Source organism: Taeniopygia guttata, chromosome 2 (assembly GCF_048771995.1).
Source record: "Taeniopygia guttata chromosome 2, bTaeGut7.mat, whole genome shotgun sequence".
Lineage (NCBI taxonomy): Eukaryota > Metazoa > Chordata > Aves > Passeriformes > Estrildidae > Taeniopygia > Taeniopygia guttata.
Genome location: NC_133026.1, coordinates 147,871,257 through 147,893,478, shown reverse-complemented (window position 1 = coordinate 147,893,478; position 22,222 = coordinate 147,871,257). Strand labels below are relative to the sequence as shown.

General features: G+C 45.4%; 1 protein-coding gene across 3 annotated transcripts in view; it reads left to right on the top strand.

Moving 5' to 3' along the window:
* Nucleotides 1–22,222, top strand: part of SLC45A4 (solute carrier family 45 member 4) — an 84,516-nt gene that overhangs the window by 2,753 nt on the left and 59,541 nt on the right. Inside the window, exon 1 of one of the 3 annotated variants that reach the window (XM_030266773.4) lies at nucleotides 19,410–19,629. The exons of the other annotated variants lie outside the window; for them this stretch is intronic. The gene's annotated coding sequence lies outside the window, so the exon portion shown is untranslated. Of the gene's footprint in view, nucleotides 1–19,409; nucleotides 19,630–22,222 lie in introns of those variants that run through there. 3 annotated transcript variants of the gene reach the window in all.

The window sequence follows — 22,222 nt, the reverse complement described above, 5'->3', positions numbered from 1 at the left end:
GAAGGAGGCTCCAGTTAACACCTGGGCATTCCTGTACTTTAGTTCTTCCAGCAACTAATGCTGGTTCATAATCTGTGTTTTCAGAAACCTCTCCATCCACTTCTGAAGCATGGTCACTGTTTTGCTCAGCAGGGATCAGAATCCTGGTTATCAATTGCTATTGACATGGGCATAGCATTTTATCCTTCCCACCTTCCCACCATGAAAAGATGAAGCCCCATCAGCAAACTGATCCAGACTGCCCTGTTCTCCTGGGGTGACATCCACAGGATGCCTTTCTCTGCCATGGAGCCCTGTGTCAGTGCAAGCTGCTTCTGAGGACATGGACCCAGACCCAAAACTGGGTGAAGGCAAGGGCCTCCAACACCCCAGAGCAAGGGAATTGTATCACACGCACAGCAAACACTTTGCCAGAGGCTGCACCATATACTGAAGCAACCACACAGCCTGCAGCCCTGATACAAAGCCACTGACCTGAACAGCAGCCAGATCATTTTTCTTATGAGAATGCACCATTCTTGAGCAATTTTTCCAGCACATCCCACGCAAACAGGTTTTCTGTGAACACTGCACGGCAGCATTTACCATCTCATGCCAGCTCTTGTTTTTCCCTAATGGCAGGGGTTGGGAGAGCTCTCACGTATCACTGGTGTGTCTGTGCTGGTGGGCACAGAGTCTGAGGGGAACCCTCATGGAAAATCGAGCACTAAACCATTTCACATCACCAGTTCTGCTGAAGCCAGTATTACAGGATGGTTTGGGTTGGAAGGGATCTTAAAGATCATCTATTTCCAACCTTAAGTTAGACAAGGTCACACCTTTCTGCAGAAATCTGGGATCCTGGACCTTGCACATACATACTAGTCTAATAACACATTCTTCATCTTCTTATCACTGCAATAGCCTTTCCAGGAAGGGCACGTTGTCTCTTCCCATCTAGCATGCAGGGGCTGCAGAAGCAGTGTTGATTCTTCAACACTGACACTAACTCCTGTTGTTTGAGATGTTATGCTAAATTAGCTGAATTCTTGGTGGTAAAAAGAAAATGTGGAGGGAAATGGATAGTGTCTGTAGAATCTCATTTATAGCCCCATGTATTTTGAGCCCACTCTGACCTGAAGTTTAAGCTACTATGGAAGCAAGGAGATTTTAAGGCATTTTTTTGGCCCAATTTATCAACTTCCATTGCACAACAGCACCTCAGGGCAGCCAGGGTGTATCACCAGATACATTCACTGGGCTTCTTAGTGGTGAGTGATGGCCATGTGCTATTTGTTCATAACTAAGTGAAAGAAATGGCCAAAATCCCTCTCTTCCTACATGGCAGAGATGGAGGGATGTTTCTACAGGAGCAGCTCTGCTCCTTGGCAGCCACCACATTTTGATCAAAGCTTGCAATCTCCTCATGTCCCTCATTTCTGTACGCAGGAGGGAGGAGGAAGCAAAAGCAGCCATGCTTCTCCTACTTGTCTGGCCCTGGTACCCCATACACTGCTCTGATGGGAATAGCAGGGCACAAAAGCTACTTATCCAAGATGATCTAATTAACATTTCCCATGTTGTTTCATTTGGTAAGAGACTGATACTCTAGTTCTCCCTTCATCACCCTGAAAAGTCCATTAATTTTAACCTAGCAAAAAAGGATTCGTGGATATAAAATTTGACCCTCAAACAAACAAAAAAAAAAATCAGAAATTGAGTATTTTCCTTTATTTGTAATGCAACACACTAAATAATCTTCAGAAGTGCCAAATGCCCAGGGAAAAGCATTTCATCATATAATTTTGAGAGAGGGAAGAGGCAAGCCCAATAATCATGGATTCAGTGGATAGAGTGGATTGAGCCCTGTCCCTGTCAGTCTGATCAACCTCCCATGTTCCCTGCACTTGTCCTATCAAACCTACCTGAGAGTATTTGAGGTAGTTCTTACCTAATTGTCAGGCACAGAAGTAACTTCTGTCTGTGCCATTAGCTGAGATTTCCTGGGGTTGATTCCTGTGTTCACAGACTTCAAGCAAGTAGTTGTTGGGAGAGGGAGAGAATGAGCTGGGCGTCAGCCTTGCCATTGTCAGAGGATTCAGTGTGTTTTGGAAGAGAGGCAAGAGACTTTAGGAAAACAATTCTCATATACACAAGTCTACAGAGAAAGCAGTGATCAGCACACAAAGCAAAACACAGCTTAACTTTAGCAACCTACAAAATTCACAGCAGTGTTGCTGCACAGGGGGGCTTGGCATGATATGTGAAAAAGTTAAGTGGCCCCAAGAGTGAAAAGGCATGGACAACTGCCAGTGTAATTATGCAGTTCTCATCTGAGCATCCGAATTCCCCCTCAGTGAGCTGCGTTAGGCTGCAGAGCAATCTCTAATTGGGAAGTTTGGCAGTGATGACAGAGATGTCCCTGGCATCCATTTTTGACCAGTCTATTGTACAGCCAGCTCTTCAGAGCCTCTCTGGGTACCAGAGAGAACAGAGGTCTCTCCTGCAACTGGGCAAGAGCTGTGGCTCTCCACAAGTTGGACAGGATCCACTTCAGCCTCCGGCACAAAGCCCTGGAAGCAACGGAGCCGGGGCCGCGTTGCCTCTTTGTACAGAGTCTGGGCAGACACATCCAGGTCACTCACTCCAGACAGCATTCATGACCTGTGTCTTTGCTGTTTTCCAGTTGCCCAGAGGGGAGCTCAGAGCCTTGGCAGCAGTCCTTCACAGTCCCCAGGGTCCCTGGGTTGTCCTGCCTGCTGAAGCATGGCTGGAGCGTGTGGCAGCTCAGGAACTTGGGAAGAGGCCACCACGTCCAGCTTGGATGTGATGTGTCTCACCCCACGGTGTCTTTTGGGTTCATTTAGGCACTCAGCTCATTCTTCAGTGGCTGAAGGGAGATCCAAGAATAGGATTTAGCTGTGGGTCACCCTCCCTTTCTCCTCCTCAATCCTTTAGAAAGAATAAATGCTAAAGAGAATGAAGGTCATCCACGGCCAAGGCAAGTCCATGCTAATCCCTCTCTGGAGTCTTGGCATTCAAGCCCTGGGAAGTATTAGGAAATGGATAATAGAACAGGAAATGACAGATTTTGGTAGCTGTGGAAAGGAGAGACACGCATTACCCATGCCATAGACATAAAGGGGAGGGTTTCCCTCTCCTCCCAGGCTATGGATGCTAGAATTGAATGGACATGGTGTCCAAACTGGGTGAAAAAAGACTGTGCCAATAGCTTGAGGATGACTTTAACACTTGGTGCCTACCCTTCCTGTGCTTGCTCCCATGGAATTTTCAGTAGGCACACTTACACGCATTTGAGAAGGAAAGAAAATGTGTCTGACATCCCATTGCTCTAGCAGATCTTCCCTTTTATTTCTGAGCCCAGCTTGAAAAGGGCTTTTCTCTGCCAACCTGGAGAAAGAACTGAAAGTGCATGATCAGCTGAAAAAGCAAGCTCAAGCAGCTGCAAGCAAACCCGACACCTTCTGCAACATCCAAGAGACCAGAAACTCCGTTCACTTTGTTTCTACACAACTGATCAATTGAAACCAATCAATGAAACACTGGGGGTTGGCAGGTTCCTGCCTCCACCCCTGGGCTCTGCCTGGTCCCAACAGCAGCCCAGAGCTGGCTCCCATGCTAATGCATGCTCAAGCACAGATCCTTCAGTGACATCTCATCCTCCAGGATATCTCATGGCTGTCTAATTATTATCTAAAGCCCAGCCTGGATAAAACAGAGTTTTTGATATCCCTCTTTCTCCCAAACCTTCTACCTAAATCTTTTCAAAACACAGTGGGCAACATGATGGTTTATCTGCCATGCAGGCAACTGCTCCTGATGCCACTTCATACCTCTCCTTCAAAGCCCATGAATTTGGGCTGCAGTTAAACCTTGCAGAATTTTTCAAGCCCAGCTTCTCCAGCCCTGCAGGTAAAACTCTTGCATATCTTTTCCTTTGTTACTGAAGCACTTCTTGTGGGCCCTGATCACACTTCACCCTTACCCATTCGATATCACCATGGAGATTTTTCTCCTAACCTTTCTCTTTTGTCCTGTTTCTCAGGTTGTATCCCTTCACTGGTTCATCCCTTCCCATAACACCAAACTCAGGTCTTGACCCTCAACACCCTGTGACTTCTCTGTCCATAGCCCTTCCCACCAACAACCAGCCCACAATGGTGGCCAACATCATTTCTATCATGTCTTTGGAAGTGCTCCTCAAAAAACCTCCAAAAATCAGTCTCTGGTAGAAACCCCTCTTTGCTCCCAGTATCTGCATACTGGTCATGTTGCCACACAACACATTGGCAAACATCACTTTCCTTCTCCATGCTGTCATTTGTCTGAGACACCCATTTTCCTATGTCTTAATCTTGGAATAGCAAGCGTGAAGATTTGTTGCATAGCATGGCTCAGCCCAGCTGCAGCTTCTTGTCCTATGGCAACAGGAACCAGGAATAATAACAGCAAGGTGGTGACTCATTAAAACCAATAACCTCAATAATTAGACTTACTTAACTTTTCCAATTGTATAAACAGCTGAGGGGAAAAAAAAGAATCTTATGCTTTTCCAATATTTTTCCTTCTTCCAGTTTCTCACACAGAAATTGTCAGTATTGGGCACTTGTCACAGTCAAATTTCCTCTCTCCACACAACAGTAAATTCATGGAATGAACTGAAATGTTTGCTTTGTCCATATTCTGTGAGTGCTGAAGACTCTCCAGCATCTCTGCTCTGAGCAAGGAGACCAGCTGCAGCCCTGCCTTGGTGCCAACATTGTTCCAGCTGCTGTTGCTATAGGAAAAAAACCAAAGGCAGAACTGTCCAAGTTTCAAGTTCCTGAAAAAATATGTTTAAGTCAGCAGGGATAGAATCTGGATGCAAATTTGTCTCCAATCTGATGATCAGTGGGTGCCATCTACCACTTCATTCAGCTGCTGCTGGTTGAAGCTGTATCCTGGTACAGCCTCTTTGCTGCCCCTGTGACCTGCCCCTCTTAACACTTCCCTGCCCATTGCCTCTTGTCAGAGGCAGAGAAAGAGGCTTGGACCAAGGAAAAAGCTGCCCAGGGGATTAACAGAGGGTGTCTGTGGGACAAGGAGCCATCACAAGTAGGACAGAACTCGGAGAGCACTGGAGGGAGAGGTAGCCTGGGGGCAAAATAATGGGACAAGCTAGCTGGTGAGATAAGGAGCAATCAGGCTGGCAGGGAGTGGGAGAGAGAAGGCAAGGAACCAGGGAAGAAGACATGAGAGGACTGAGATGAAAAGGCAATGAAGAGACCAAACTGCTAAGAGAGGTGGGTGTCATCCCTGAGCAGAGCCTCACACTCCACTCCTCTTTCTCAGTCCTTGTCCCTCCATTTTGGGCACACCAGGACCTTGTGTTTAACTTTGTCCTTCTTTAATTTCAAGGGATCTCAGTCCCCTGTAGCTGGTGTGGCTGCAGAACCAGCACTGCCCTGGAAATGGCTGCTCTGACCCCAGCAGGGCAACTGCCCTGCTGCCAGCATTGAGGGAACCTTAGTATGGATCAGACCTCAAGAACCTGACTGCCAAACCTGCCCTACAGACCTCACCCCCCTCCCAAAAGAAGCACACCAGTGAGTACAATAATATGAAGTTAAAAATGGAAAGTGCTTTTGGAGAGAGATCAGCTGCTTTGTGAGGCAGCTCTATGTTCTGGAGCTCCTTTTGATGTAAATGTGTGAAATTACACATTTATTGCAGGATTCAAATGTAGCCATGGCAACATGATTATCAAACAGTTGCATATGGAAGTGTAAATCCATACAGGTTTCTGGCTGACAAAATTAAACTGCCCAGAGACAGAGCTCAATGTATTTCAAGCCCAGACCCTCTGTGCCCAAAAGGATTTATCTCTGGCTTCTGTGTCTGGGAAAAATTCCATTTCTTTGCAAGCAAATTGACTCTACTCAAGTGGGCCAACCACCAAGATGGAGAAGAGCACTTAACAGGCCAGCACCTTCAGCAGAGAGGCAGCAAGGAGCACCAGGTACCCCCCTGCACGCTGCTGCACGGGGTGACCCTGTCCTGAAGGCTGGTTTGAACAAACTCCTCTGCTCAGCCTCACAAGGGGCAGGGACAGTTCAGCCAGGAGCTGTGTCTGCAGAGCAGGTTTCAGTTACACCTCGAGCATCATCACGCTATATTCATAGAGTCCCTGGGCATGAAAACAGGCTGGGCAGCCAAAACCACCCCCTCACCCATGGTGCCCTCATGTGACAGCAGTCTGGTGACATGGTGACATCTGAAGAGGGGACAGCAAAGCTGGCATGTGTACTGGCTGCAAGTAGGAAAGGGCTGTGCCCTTATAGCCTCAAAACCATGACCTTGATGGTCATTCCTTGGAAACAGGGCCCATCCATTAATTTTCCACAGCTGTCAGTTCCAGGCTGAGCCACAGTGTCACAGCCAAGGAAACTCAGGCACAGTCTCCTCCCCTGGATATGCAGTAGGTTCTGACACCTCATGTAACAGTGTCTGCACATAGGGCTCAGCTAAGGATCCTTGTGTGTCTGGAGTGGTAAGTGATGAGTATCATCAGGTGGACTGTGAAACAACAGGGGAAAGGGAAAGAAAAAGAGAAAAAAGAGTAAGAAAAAAGAAGAAAAAGAAGGAAAAGGGAACATGCACCCGAGCACAGAAACAGACTGGTGGGAAGGAAATAGAAGTTTTAAATAGACACTACAAGATTGGCAGAATTTGGCTGTAAATGAAAACAGAGTAGTGGAAGGGCAGAACTTTGTCCTTGTTTTGCTTTTTTTTTTTTTTCCCCAGAGACTTGATGAGGCTCTTTCACTGAGAAACACAAAAGTAGGGCACAGTCCTGCAGCAGGCACCCGGGGTATCCACAGTCCTGAAATTTGGGGATCCTGCAGCAGGAGCCCTGGCATCCATCTGGAACCAGTGGGAAAGCAGGTTATCTCCACAAAAACGTGGTGAGCATCATCGAGGGACACCTAAAGCATCTGATGGGAATGCCCCCAAGCCATGACATAGGAATTCACAGGATGGCTTCTCAGTAGGATTGTTCCTATAGTTAATTAACCTCTGGTCCTGATTTTCAGCGGGAACATTTCTTGTTTTCATCTCCAGCAAATGGCTCTAATAGATTTGACAGCCTGCTTTCACCTTCTTCTGCTGCAGGTATTTCTGGACAAAATCCCTTCTCACCTTCCCTACTGCAGTGTAAACATCCTGGAGCTCTACCACACTCCTGTTTCCAAACCTGTGAAGTCCCAGATGGTCCATTAACCATCCTCCTCAGTTTCTTTCTCTGCATCGTGAGACTTTCTAGCAGAACCTCTTTACCTTTTCTCTGGGACTTTTTTAATAGTGCCGTTTCACAGAGGATTTTTGGGTTGGGAAAAAATATAGGCTCTTAGCACTAAACATAGACCCTTTACTAAACATAGTAAACATGAGGCCCTTCATTTTAAAAGTGACAAACCTTGCTTCTTAATTTAAAAAATATTCGTTTTCCCAACCCTATTTAGAAAATAAAGAAAAACTATTGCTGTGCAAATTGCTATTACTAAATGATTTTCACATCATCTCCCACCTGTGGCCACACAGATATAGGTTGTGCAAATGGACTTGGCATTCCATGCTGCAGCAGATCAAGGATCAGGTTTCTGGCTAACCATGAATTACCACTAAAAAATAAAGGCATCCCAGCCCTGTCGTTAATGCTGCCTGAGTACCATGACTTGGGAGTGCTGCTGTGCTGTGCTGCCACAGCATCTGCTCCCCAAATTTGGCCTCTGCTCCTTGAGAGAATGAACCAAACCTCCCTAAGACGGGAGGTGAAGCTGCTGCCCACATCTCCTCATTCCCCTCGCTGCAGTCCTTTCATGTCTATGCTATATTAGCATTCTGGAGAGCACTAATGGGTGTGAAGTGGCTTAAAGCCATTTTCTTTATTGCTGGATTAGTGCTGGAAGGGTATGAAGCTGCTGGTGCTGGGCTTGAGCACGTCAGAGCTTTCTGCTCCAAGCAGACACGAGCGCTCAGAGCCCCGGCCCGCCTCACACAGCCCAGCTCACTGCTTTTATGAATGGAGTTAAAAACAACACACACCATGAAGCTGTTGCTTAGAAGCTTTTGTTCTTTCCTGGTGTCCTTACTGCCCTGGCCAATACAAGCCCCAGTGCTCTGGAGCAGTGCACAGCCATGAAAACAAGGAAGTGGGCAGAAAAAGCAAAGCACAGGTTCCCTATCTGTTCCCTGCCTGCCTTTAGTTGAGCAATTATACAACTCCAGATCTGTGATTATTCTTGGCAAGGTTTGTTCGTCTCATGGGAGACTTTTGGAACAACACAGTGCTTTAGTAGGGAGTGTCAACCACCAGGCGAACGTGTCTTCCAGATCAGAATTTTTTTTTTTTAAATATGTAAGTAATTGTTTCTTTACAGATTGGTCTTTGCCTTTTAATGACTCATATTTCTACCTTGTCAGCTTTCAGCACGGGCCCTGCCCTCCCTCCCAGTGCTACAATCCTCCCAGATCTCACCCACGGTGCCAGGTCACACCAGGTGAAATCCTGAAGGATGAGAATCCATTTTGTTGGCGCCCTGTCCAGATGTTCTGCTTACAGGAGCTGTTTTTTGGGGGCTGCAGAAACTATGGGCACAGCAGTCAGAAGGCATAAAACCAAGGTACAAATCTGCCTCTGAAACACTGAAATAGGGGTTTGTCTGTGGTTTATTTTTTGGACAAACCCAGATGCATTTTCATGGCAATGGTAACAGATTCTCATCCCCAGCACTGCTGCTGTGACAAGAGTCTCATTCCCACTCTGGCCTCCTGAGGTGCAAACATGCTCTTCAAAATAAAGAGGGAGAATGCTTAAATACCCCTAAAACTAATTCATTAGCTTTAAGCTCAGTGCAATATAACTCCATCTTTTTAAGAGGTTTTCTTTTCTTTTTTTTTTTTTTCTTTTTTTTTTTTTCTGAAGCTTTCCCCCCTCCACTGCTCTCTGAAAATGTATTCAACATGAGGCAGGGAGCAATTATGGAAAATATCAGGCTGGATGGTTAAAGCATGGCCAACTTGTAAAGTAATTGGAAACACAGAAAGGAAAATGTTTGGCAACACGGGATAAAAGGTGCTGTGTAAGTGGAGGATTTTTTCTCATTGCAAACTGTCCTCTCTCATATGTTAATTGTGTTTGGCCTGATCCCTTGACAGTCCATTAATTTTTTGTCCAATTGCAGGCTGCTGAGGGCAGATAAATTTCAGGCTATTATGGGAACACCCTAGAAGTTTGTATAGAAAGGAAACTCTCTGTTTCCTGTATCATCCTTCTGGGGATCTTGAAAGAGTTCACAAAAGCCACTTAAGCAAACTTTCTTTGCTGGATAACGGAAGGAAAGGAAGCTGTGAACAAGCAAACAACACTCAATTCCATGAGACAAGAGATACTCATAGGTCATTTGAGAGAAAGTAAAGTCTGTGAATGAAATGCACACACACACACACACGGAAGGTATTTTGTACTCTGAAAATAACGGGTATTTCTGCACCCCTGCACTCTTTCTGATTAAAAACAATATAAATCCTGCAAACCACCAGTGAGACGGGTGGTGGAACATCCATCCCTGCAAGGCATGAAATGTGTGGAGGGTTTTTGTGGTTCAAATAATACATCTCAGGGTAAGCTGGAGATGGTCATGGATCAGCTGAACAGCTTCTCTTTCTTTCTTCCTGTTATTAATGGTGCAGGTGCCAGAACTCTGCTACAACCAGCTCTGTGGTTTTTGTCACCCACAGATAGAAAGCAAAGGTCTGAAGAGCTCTAAGTTTCCCCAGGGCTGGCTTCAAGTGCAAAATTCAGACAGAGCTCAGGGAGCTGGGGCAAAACTCAGCATTCAAGCATTCAAAACTCAGCCTTCCAGCCCTGAAAATATTGGGGAGTTCCAATTTATAGGCCTGTCCCTGTGTCTGAATTTTACACCAGTAATCTAAGGAGATGAAATTGGTCCAGCAGTGTGTCCCTTTTCCTGAGAAGTTTTTAACATCTTGGCTTCAGCTGCATTTCGGAGGGAGATCAAAACCACAGAGAGGATGAAATGCTGCAAGTTTGTTAAAATAGCTCTTAGTGGAGGAGAATTGTTCCTCATCTGAAATATGGGGTTTGTGGTGTTTGATGTGAGTAAATCCATGTGGTAGAGAGAACTTGTGACCACAAAAAAAAAAAAACAGGTTCAAGTTTGTATTCAATGACAAGGCACGGCCCTTTAAAAATAAATGGTTGGTTAGCAGGAAATTACCTGGCCATTGACTGAAAAAAATTTAAAGGCATTTAGGAAATCAATTGTGAAAACCGTTTTTTCTAGCAGATTCTGCCACATATGCCTATGGTCTGACCAAAACCATTAATTGGAGAGGGGGGTGGGGGGAGAAGAGGTGGGTCAGGGGTGGGTACAGAGAAAGAGCAAGGAAAAATTATGAAATATTTTCCAGCTGGAAAAAAGAAAAAGGTTTTGTTCAAATTTGGGGCTCTCAGGCCAGTTCTTGTTTAATTGGGACTGGGGAAGGCCTTTTCTGACAGAAAATATAGCTGATTACTTGACAGGAAAAATCTAAACTCCACAAAAACATTTCTCTTGGTCTCTTCTCAAAGTTATCCCCTGGAACAGTGCTTCCCTGGGGAGCTTGTTAAACCTCCCAAATAACCTCATTGCTAGGAACTTTCTCTCAGTTTTACAAACTTCTTTATCTTCAGCCGTAACCTCTTGAGTCTGCCCTCCAGGCTGCAAATGATCTCCATCCAAATCATCAGTTGTCCTTCTGTGCTCTGGCCCAGGTGAGGGCTAACACATCCCTGTGGAGAGCATCCATCTGCCCAGTGTAACTGCATCACCAGTCCAAAGAAATGGGCTGGAACACATTCAAGGAGAAAGGTTCTTTATTCCTATTCTGACAGTAATACAAAACTTTCGGTCCTACCAAAGCAGCCTTGAGTCTTTGAGGTGCTTAAGTCAGGAGCTTAGTTGCCAGGCTCCTGGCATAAATAAGGAAAGAAGCTGCTGAACTGATAGGATTGTCTAAGGAAGAAGAGCAACAGGAAAGCAGAACTCCATCCTAATCTTCCTGGTCTCTGCTATTGGCACAGTGTTCATGCACATAGGCCACCTGCAGCTCCCCCTCCAGCAGGTTGTGTTGTAGCCCTTGGAAGTTTGGGAAGTATTTGAGGGAAAATTATGAAATTGCTTGAGGAGAAACTGGAAAATGAAGCTGTTTTTATAGGAGTCAGAAGTGAGAACTGGAGGCTGATTTGTTCTGTGAAAGGGCCTGACCATGACCTGCCAGCCTTGGCAGGCTCACACAAGGTGTGTAGGATTGTGGCATTAATCAATATGTGTGGTTTCTTCAACAGAAAATTATATGTCTTTTATGTTATGGTTCCTACCAAATCAACTAGATCAATTGATTCATCCCAAGACTAAAATCTTACAATTCCTTAGGCAGAGTTCTGGTGTTCCACAGTGTATTGCCATGTATTTATCCCCACAAAAATGTCTGCAAATTGCATTACCTATCCCACATTCCAAAAGGCTTCTACCTACTGTAGTCATTTAAGGAGAGCACTGTATTTGTGGGGGTCTTCGTAAGGGCCCCTACAGAGTTCAAGCAGTGCCTGGACAATGTCCAATGATTTAGGTTTAGGTTCTGCAAGGAGCAGGGAGTTGGAGTAAATTACCTTTATGGGTCCTTTCCAAATTGAGATATTCTATGATTCTAAAGAGTATGAGGAGATGAAAAGGAAAGGAAAAATCATTCCTTTTGGGAGTAAGTGGTTTTAAAATCATTTAAGCTGAAAAGCGAAACTAGACCCCAAGAACAGTGATGTGAGGTATCTACATTGTACATCAGGTAGAGGGACAATTGTTTTGAGTTAATTCCAAAAACTCTGAATGTTTCAGTTTACACTCAGCTTTTAGGAGCAGCATGGGGAACAATTAAAAGAATCCTAAAAACCAATCCCAGTATTTTGTAGGGGATTTCCACTCCAATCAACTTTGGCATTTCATTTATTCCTCAAAGTATAAAATTACTTTCATAATAAACACTTTAGGGTCTGCAGCTGTTTGGTTCTCTGGTTGTGTTTGGAAATTCAAGCAATTAGAATAAAAAGTATTCACCCAATTTAGTTTCTCAGTCACAACTAAAACAGCCTGCTCGGGGTTATTCTTGAAACTTGGGTTGCTTAAGTAATTTAAATAGATTTCTATTTCAGAAACAACACAAGAGCCAACAATTTCACAACTAAAAGCTCGAGGGCTACAAAACTTGGCTTCACCTAAGACTCTTAACATTGTTTTTCATTATCTTAATCACTAGGTTCTTTACATACTAATTTTCCATGCCGTTGCCAACCAGTGCCAATCCAACTCGCTTTTCCATCACCCAGGTGAGTGTTACTCATGTTTTCATGGAAATGTGAAAACACTCTTAATACAGTCAGCACAACAGTGTCCATTTTTGCGACTGTTCATTGGCTTCTGCTAACACTGAGTCATATCTGCAGAAGTCACTAACACAGGTGTAGCTTCTGAGTTCTTTCCTAGGATTTTCCAAAAATATGGAGAATGCTGATGGTTGTCCAGATGCAGTTTTGATGACACAGGACTAAACAATTTGTTTATGCTGGGACCCAAAATATTGCAAACATCAATTAAGTACGTGACTGATTAAGCAAGGGGAGAGATGAGATAAATCATAGCACGTGGTTGTAACAGGCCTTAGCAGAGCAGAGAGCAAAGTGAATCCTCCAAGAAGGCTACAGAGGCTTCAGGTCCCACCTGGTGATCAAAACAGTGTGCCCAGTAACACCTGCACAGTTTGAATCCAGCTGGAGCCACAAGACTGAGAAACAAGCAGGCAGTGTGAACAGGGATAAATGCTCAGTTAACTAGAGGTCATCACTTAGTGTCTAGAGCTATAAACAAAGCATTTGTGTGGTGATCAGGTAAGAAATGGTATTTTCTTCTCTCTGGGTTAGCTCAACTGCCTATCATCTATTAATTAATCCATAAAACATTGTGTTATAATGAGAAAGCATTAAGTAGCCAAGAACAACAGAATGGTTTGTGTTGGAAGGAACCTTGAAGTCCATCTCATTCCAATCCCTCTGTGATGGGCAGGGACACCTTCCACTATCCCAGGTTGCTCTAATCTCCATCCAATCTGGTCTTGAACACTTCCAGGGATGGGGCAGCCACAGCTTCTCTGGGTAACTCATTCCAATGCTTCACTACCCTCTCAGTAAAGAATTTCTTCTTAATACCTAATCTTAACTCTCCCCTCTTTTAGTTTTAAACTGTTCCCCCTTGTTTTATCACTTTCTGGCTGTATAAAAAGTCCCTCTCCATCTTTTTTTACAAGCTTCCATTAATTACTCAAAGGCCACAAGGTCTCTGAAGTGAAACTTGTAAAAATTTGGCTTTATGGGAGGCAGCAGGACTCTGTGCAAGCAGAAGACTAACTGGTCTTTTTTTAGACATTCACCAGCATAAACTGAAAATATTACCAGTCAGTTTTGACTAGGGTAAAGCTAATGTGAATGAAGTCACTTGAAAATCATCTCAGACTTAAACAGTCTCCTGTACTTCAGGCTTTGGTTCAGGATTTTTGGTTTCTCTGCACATACAATATGATGAAAATATACCTGTTTTTCAATAAAAATAGAGCAACCAAAATACAAATATCCCTGTGCAGCAATGGAAACCTCATAAACATCACAGTCATGGTTTCATAAGAGGCAGCTTAGAAGGAAAACTGACTAATCTCCACTCATTGCCCAAGTGTAGAGAAACAGAAAAGTAAACAGAATTTTAAAAGAATTCAAAACAGAGATTCTGATCTCTCCAAGACAAGGGAAGCAGTGACTGAACTGAACAAGCCCTGCAGTTCTTAAGTGCTGTCTCACTGATCTTGGCACTTGAGGACTGAAATCCACAATTCTTGAAGGACTGTCACGTCACCCCTTGACACCTATAAACTATTCTGAAGCTTAATTCCTCACAGTTTTATTGTGAAGATAATTATAGACCACATAAACTCAAGAGGCAGGATAATTTCTGCAGCCATTAATGCCAGGTTTCAGCTGTGCAAACCAGGAAAATAATGACAGGGAATTCTCTTTCTTCAAGGCATGAACTCATGATGAGACCTCACAAGTAGCAGAAGCAGCAAACCTAATCTTACAGCCTGTATGAGCACCTTGTAACATGACTGCTATCATGAGCTCTTTATTTTCCATATGAAGGTGATGTGAGAGAAGTTGTAGCTACTGCTTTTAGAGTCATACAATCATTTCAGTTGGAAAAGACATTTAGGAACATAAAATCCAACCATTAACCCAGCACTGCCAAGTCCACCACTGAACTATCTCCCCATGAGTGATAGAGATCACCTCTATCATCTCTCTTGTTGACAATGATAAGGTCACCTCTCAGCCTCCTTTTCTTCAGGATGAACACCCCCTTTACCCTCAGCCACTCATCATCCAAACTCTTCCCTAGCTTCACTGTCCTTCTTTGGACACACTCCACCACCTCAATGTCCTTGTTTTTAGGGGTCCAAAACTGAACAAAGAATTTGAGCTGTGACCTTACCAATGCCCAGCACAGGGGGATTCCAGGTTTCAGTGCAGGATGAGGGCAAAGGGAACCTATACCTCCACCACCTTGTTTGCTCAGGACTGTTGACATTGCTCTGGGGTGGCATGAACCAATTGGCTCCAGATGGGTGAACTTTGGGCTGGTGACAGGGCAAAAGGCTGAGTCACATTCTATACCTGTGAGTTCTGTCGGAAGCCCTTTGGCTTTCAGGATTAAAAGCCAATTTTGGCTAACACCGGCAACCTGAATGGACCTGCAAACCTGCCTGTCTGGGTGCCAGTCACAAATTCACACAATCTCTGGCTCTTCATAAAACCTTCTTGAGACTTGTCTGTGTTCAGACAAAATATCTTTGGTTGACTAGACACAAGTTCACATCTGAAAAAAACAGAAGCATCCCAATGCTTTTAGGGGAAAAAAAATAAGCATCGAGGGACATGGGCCATTTTGCACAGCCATTAAAGTTCCATTGTAATGACAGCATGTGTTGGGGGAGGGTGGGAAGAAGGATAAACAGCAGTTTCAAGTCCAGAGCCTGGGTCTCCCATCAGATATATCACCCTTTGTGAGACATACCCCGGGGCTGAGTTACAGGCCAAATGTGTAAAAGTTGAGACTCATTTTTCATGTCCTGTTTATAAATGTCCTGGCTGGGAGACCTCACCTGGGTTTCTGGGTTCTCAGATTTGCTTCAAGCATAGCCTCAGGCTTCCCAAACCCACGGCCACTCCCAATCAGGAGACACCTCAGAGATCTGGCTGTGTCAAATATCATTAAGTCTGAAAGCAAGTCAAAACAATCCCAAGGGCTTCTGTCCATACAGAGGGAGAATTACCTTTTTTTTTTTTTTTTTCCTAAATCACGGCTTTGAAAGGATTTAGGAGCAGCAGCGTTCTCAGGAGGTTTGTATAATCTAGGAATCCCCTTGTTTCATATAAAGCAATTCACACTAGATCTGAACACTGGCAAACAGTCAGCTAAATCCATTACCGCATGATAATGCTCAAACATTTCATTAATTCCTAACCAGCTGTCCTCTGCTCCCTTACCCCTTTCATCATACAAACATTTCTTTAACTGTCTAAGGGAGGGGAGAAGGGAGGATCAGCCGCAGCCTCATAAAATTCCTTTGCCTGCTTGGCCTGCGGCAAGTTATTTCTTTTGACACGCGTGTAAAATAATATTGGGGGTGGTGTTTGTTTGGCTTGGCTGGATGGTGAGTTTTCATAACAATTTGGTAAGCCAAGTACCTGTGAAATGGAGTACAGAGAACTCATGGCAGCTTGTTGATGAGCCTGCCATCTGGTTGATTAACATCTCATTAAATAGGGAAGACCCCTTACCCCTGCATCTATGCCAACACACAAGGCAAGGTGTTTGGAGCAGGATGCTGCTCTCCAGTGGTTTGAGGTCCTGTAGGTTGTCTTTTAAAGTCTTCGGGTACTCCACACCAAAGAAAAAGAGGGGAAGCAAGGCCAAGCAAGGGATCTGTACCTTGGGGGGTTCTCCAACTACGTGACTCAACAGTGGATACGTGCACACCAAGAGCCAGCAATATTTTAAGGTGACATCTGGATGTTTTCTTTAAAGAAAGCTCTCCCTGAAGAGCCTCAAATCTCTACACGTTGCCTAGGGACCCTCCAAAGAACAGGATTCACCACCCTGCTGAGGAGGGACCTGAGAGGAGTGCTCAGGAGTTGTCCCAATCCTGCTCTCAGCCTCACTCCAGGGGCTTTTCTCCCAGTCCCTCTCTAGAGCAAACGTAGCACACGTCTGGACAGCACATCAGGCTCCTGTCTCACACTCATTTCTCCCCTGCCAAGACATGAGAGTGCGTTTATTTATTATGGGTTAAATATTTGGAGTTGAGTAAGAACCTCAGAGGGAAAAGGTGGGTCTGTTTCCTTGGATTTTTTTTCTACCCCCTTATTCAGTATGAAAAATCACATATTTTAAACTAAAATGTTTGGTTCATGGAAAATTCCCCTTTCTGACTTTAGGCTCAGCTAAAAGCTGAGAATTAACAACTCCTGAGTGAAAATAACATGAGGAAATACAGTGGAGAAATATCTGTACATGTCTGGACAGGTCTGGACATTGCCAGAACAGGTCTAAAATGTCAGGCTGAGGTAAGGATCACACTTCACCACAACAACAGGCAATAAAAGGACTGAAAAATAAGTACTTTTAATTTTTTTTTTCATTTATTTTAAAATGATGTGTCAAAACATGAGGTATCTGGGACTGCCACAAATCCTAGGTAACAAGAGGCACATCTTAGAAGTTGTAATGATATCTTGAGATCCTTTATTGGTGTTTTTAAGTGTATTAGGGTCTCAGAATTTTTTTTCTTACCACAGAGCCATTAGACATTTCTATAAGTATATTTTGTGTCTTCTGTAGAAGAAATTTTAATGTTTTGTTCGTGTGTATTACCGTTTTGATACAATGGATGTTGTTTTGCTGTCAAGAGTAGGCTGTTATGGGTGTGTATCCTTCATCTTCACCATTTGGCTACTTAAGATAATTATTTTGCCACTTTTTGTGTTTATAACCATCCGTGGTATGTCTTAAAAACCATCACTCTTTGAATGGACTTAGGACATCCTCACCAGAGGATGTTTAATTTTGTGAGTTGTGCATGACTGATCATGCATGCTTTTCAGCCCTTGGTCAGAATTAGCCTAAAACCAAAAGCATACTGATAACAGCATTATAGAACAAAATATTGCTTACTTTTTTTTCTTTCCTTAAGGACTTTTAATAGAGTCTCTCTGTTAGACTCAAGATTCATCTTGCTTTTTAATAGATGTGTACAGTTCTCCCAATTTGCCTTCTGTGGTTTTCCTTTTCTGAAGTCTGGTATGCTTTGCGGTTTATTTATTCATGAGTTGTAGAAAAAGAACTTCACCATTAAAAAAAATTGTTTTGGAATATATACTTAATGGTGTGTCAAGAAACAGAAAACAATTACACTTACGCAACGTAACGTGCATTTTTACATGCCACTTGCAGGCTGCTTTATGTATGCCCAGTTTATGTAAGTAATGAAAATTAAATATCATGCTAGCCTGCACAATGCAGTCAGCACAATTAAAGCTAAGAGACCTTAATTGGGAATAAAAAAAACACACACCAGCACTAAAAAAACACAGTCTTTTATGGCAAGTTTGCAGAGGGCTCTTCCAATTTGGCAGGGCTATGGCTGCCACAGGGAATTAAGTGTTTTAATGTCCTCAGAGTCACTGGGCGCTGTGTGTTGAGGGTTGTGTTCTGCAGATGTGACAAATACATAATAAATGCCACATGTCACCCTCTCCATGGTGGCCTGGCACTTACCCCGTCACAGGACTGGGCTGGACATGAGGAGAAGCAGCTCATGGCCTCTGGTGGGCAGAGCAGCAGGAAAAGGTGGGAAGGCAGGATGGGACCTTGACTGCAGCCAAACATGAGGAAAAGGTATTATTCTCCTTGATGATGAAGGACAATTTCAGCAGCTTGAGGACAGCATGTTTGCAGTATCTCAGGCAGAGAACAGCACCCACTCCTGCACTTTCCAAGTTGTTGGTTTGCAGCTGTACTTGGCACAACTTTGCCTGAGAGGAGCAAGAGGGTCTGCGCTCTGTTTCTGTGCAAATGCCCACTACCTTGGCAGGGACACTGCAGGTAGAGCCTCCATCTGCCCTCAGGTTGCCACTCATGCTTCCTTTCCAACCAAGAGCCCCCCTTCAACCCAGGAGCAGTGCCAACAGGCTCATCCTTCATCCATGGGCAGAGGGAAGAACTCCTGCTCCACAAACTGGGTAATGAGATGCTGGAAAGAAGCATTTCAGAAAGGGATCTGAGGGTCCTGGTTGATGGCAAGATGAATATGAGTCTGCAGTGTCCTGGCACCCAGGAGGGACCAACTGTGTCCTGGGGCCATTGGGCACAACATCACCAGCTGGGCAAGGGAGGGGATTGTTCAACTCTGCTCTGCTCTGCTCTGGGGTGGCCTCACCTTGAATATTGTGTGTGGTTTTGGGTACCACAATATAAGATAGAAAGCTACTAGAGAGCAACCAAAGGAGGGTAATGAAGATGGTGAAGAGCCTTGAGGAGACAAGGAATACAAGGAATGGCTAAGGACACTTGGTCTGTTCATCCTGGAGGAGACTGAGGGGACACCTCATTGCAGGGGGGAAGAGGAGGGGCAGACACTGGTCTCTTCTCTGTGGTGACCAGTGACACGACTCAAGGGAATGGCCTGATGTCGTGTCCGGGAGGTTTAGGTTGGATATTACCAAAAGGACCTTCACCCAGAGGGTATAGTTGGGCACTGGAAGAGTTTTCCAGGCAAGTGGTCACAGCACCAAGCCTAGCAGAGCTCAGGGTGTGTTTGGACAGCTCTCGCAGGCACAAGAGTTTGTTTGGATTGTTGGGGATTGTTGGGACTGTCCTGTGCAGAGCCAAGAGTTGGACTCGCCTCGTGAATATTGTGTCACTCTGTGACGGTGCCACTCTCCAACACCGGCCCCGCCATCGCCCGCCTCAGCTCCCCTCACGCGGCATCCCTGCGGCGGCCGCCTGGGCGCCCCCGTAGCCCGCCCGTCACCCCGCAACGCCCCCCGCCCGCCCCCCACCTCCCCCGAGGCCACGTCTTTTGCATATTCATGACTAACACGCCCACAGCCCGAGGAGACCACGCCTATTGATACATATTCATAACCCACACCTCACGTACCCCCGGGAGGCCACGCCCCTCTCGCTGCATATTCATGACCCCGGGGGCGGGAGGGGGCGGAAGCGGAAGCGGAAGCGGGTGCCGGTTCCCGAGGACCCGGTATAAAGCGGCCGCCGCTGCCCCGTGCTGCCGCGCTCGCGCCGCCGTCAGTGATCTCGTCCCTTCCCTCCTTCCCTCCCTCATCCCCCCCCGCCCTCCCCGGCGCCGCCGACGCCTCCCCCCTCCGCCGCACGGAGCAGGTCCCGGGTGCTGGGGGAGACCCGGGGGCAGGTAAGGGGGGCGGCGGGAGCTGGGGCTGTCAGCGGTGTCTGGGGTGAGGACGGCGTGTGGAGGCGAGGGGCGGCTGAGGAGCTGTGGGGGGACGGGGATGAGGGGCTGGTGAAGGTGAGGAAGGGTTTGGCGTGAGGGAGATGAGGGCAGGTGAAGGTGAGGGAGATGAGGGGCTGGTAAAGGTGAGGAAGGGTTTGGCGTGAGGGAGATGAGGGGCTGGTGAAGGTGAGGAAGGGTTTGGCGTGAGGGAGATGAGGGGCTGGTGAAGGTGAGGAAGGGTTTGGCGTGAGGGAGATGAGGGGCTGGTGAAGGTGAGGAAGGGTTTGGCGTGAGGGAGATGAGGGGCTGGTGAAGGTGAGGAAGGGTTTGGCGTGAGGGAGGTGAGGGGCTGGTGAAGGTGAGGAAGGGTTTGGCGTGAGGGACTGGTGAAGGTGAGGGAGATGAAGGGCTGGTGAAGGTGAGAAAGGTTTGGAGTTAGGGGCTGAGAAGCCTTTTGGGTGAAGGAGTTATGGGACTGGAAAGGTGAGAGGGTTGAGGAGCTTTGGGCTGTGGGTATATGAAGTCGTGAAGATGGGAAGACAATGAGGATCTTGGGGGTGAGGGACATGTTAGGCTGCAGAGGTGGAAATTGGAAATGCCATGTGCTGTGGTGAGAAATTGGGTCAAAGGAAATATTGGGCTACAGAGGTTGGGAAGGGATGAGGAATGAGTAAGGTGATGTTGGATAGACTTGTTTTGGGTGTCTGAGATAGCCATCTCACTCTCATCAGAATTCATTAAGTGCCCCTTTAGGACTGTGTTGGGTGGAGACTGCGCTGGAAGAGGACGTGACAAAGGGACCAAAGATGGAAATTAGTGTACCTTTTCAGACTTTAAACTTCAGTAGTCTGCCATTTGAATAATTCCACACTTAATTTGTCACCTGAGCTCAAAGCTTTATCACAAAACAATTGAGTCTCTCCTTGCCTGATATGATGGTGGGAGGGTACTGGGGGAAGAAATTACTTCCAACTTTGCTCCTAAACTTCCATGGATGCAGCAGTTTTCCTTAAAATCATGTTATCAGTCATCTGCAACTCTTAACATGCCTTAATTTAGCACCTTCAGCAGGTGCAGAAATTCTGCTTGACTTTGAAAAATACTTTCCATGGGGCAATTTTCTGTTGGAGTGTTTTGCCTTCAGTATTCTCTAGGTATAGAGGGGAAAAAGGAGGGGAGGAAAAGATACTGCTGAGGCTCTGACTTGGCGCTGGGTGCAGTGAGTGAATCAATGTTTCTGGAGCCTGGCTAATTCAGGGACTTGCAAATGGGAAAGGGTAGGAAAGATATTGCAGGATATTGAATATTAGACAGGGGAGGTGTTTTTTTCCTTTAGGAAAAGAAATGTTACAAGAATTGGATACAAGGAGAGGCAGCACTATGTACAGAGCAGAGACAAAATAACTGCATCATTATGAGTATCTGTGGGAAGGAATTGCACTGTTACAGGATGTATCGTCTCTGCTCTGCAAAAACTGCTCCAGTGTGAGCTGCGTCATGTTCCACTGCTGTGATCAGACAGTGCTGCTAAAATATTTAATGAAATATGGCTTGAGCAGGTGCTTGAGCTCAAAGAGCAAGCTGGTGAATACACTCTGCTTCCCTCCCCAGGTCAGGCTTTTTGGTAAATATCTGGCAGAGGGGAGTTTCTGATGTGATTGCACTGCTGTGGCTTGTGTGACTTCTTCCCTCCTACCAGTACTGTGAAAGATAAGGTCTTCCTTGCTTGGTTTGTTTTGTGATTATACTAGATTGATGAAATGTTCAACATGCCTAATTTTTCCCTTCCTAAATAAGGAAAGAGGTTTCAGACAAGAGATTAAACTATTTACTTGACACTTTGGCTATAAATGCTTACAGAAGTGCTTTTTACTGCAAGTTTGAAAAGCTGACACTACCTTAAACTCCTAAAAATGCATCCAGTAGTCTCTGATGTATCCAAAAACATCTGTGAGTTCCTGTTTATGTCAAAGGTAGTGGCAGCTGCTGTCTTGGAAGTGAGAGCTTCATTCCTCTATTAATGAGATTAAATTGGATACTTAAGGGAGTTTTCATGACAAAATAACAATTTCCATGATGTAATGGGTGGGATCAGTGGAACAACTTCTATTTTAGTTAGCTATTTGTAGTGTCAGAGGCTGGCTTACATGGGTTGGCTTGTGCCTCTCCGAGCAAGTAAATGATAGCGGTTCCTGTGTTCAATTATGTATGACTGAGGCATCTTCAGCAAAAGGAAAATGTGTGGTTCTACAGATAAACCCTCCTGTGTAACTGGGGTTAACTCCTGCAGGAGTCTGCTCCTCTCTGGGAGTCTGTTGCTGAGAAAGGAATGAGCAGTATCTGCTGACATGATCTTGCTTGGATGCTGTGGGGACTGCCTGCAGTCGAAGGCAATCCTCTCCCTCCAAGCTGAAATGTGCCTTAAAAAATCGGTCTGTTTTAAATACAGTTGTATTGTGCTGCCTTGCACTGACAAGGGAGGTTGTTTTCTGCTGGAGGTGTCCTTAGTTAGTTTTGAGAAGGTGGCAGGAACACTGGCTGACAGCTGGTGAAC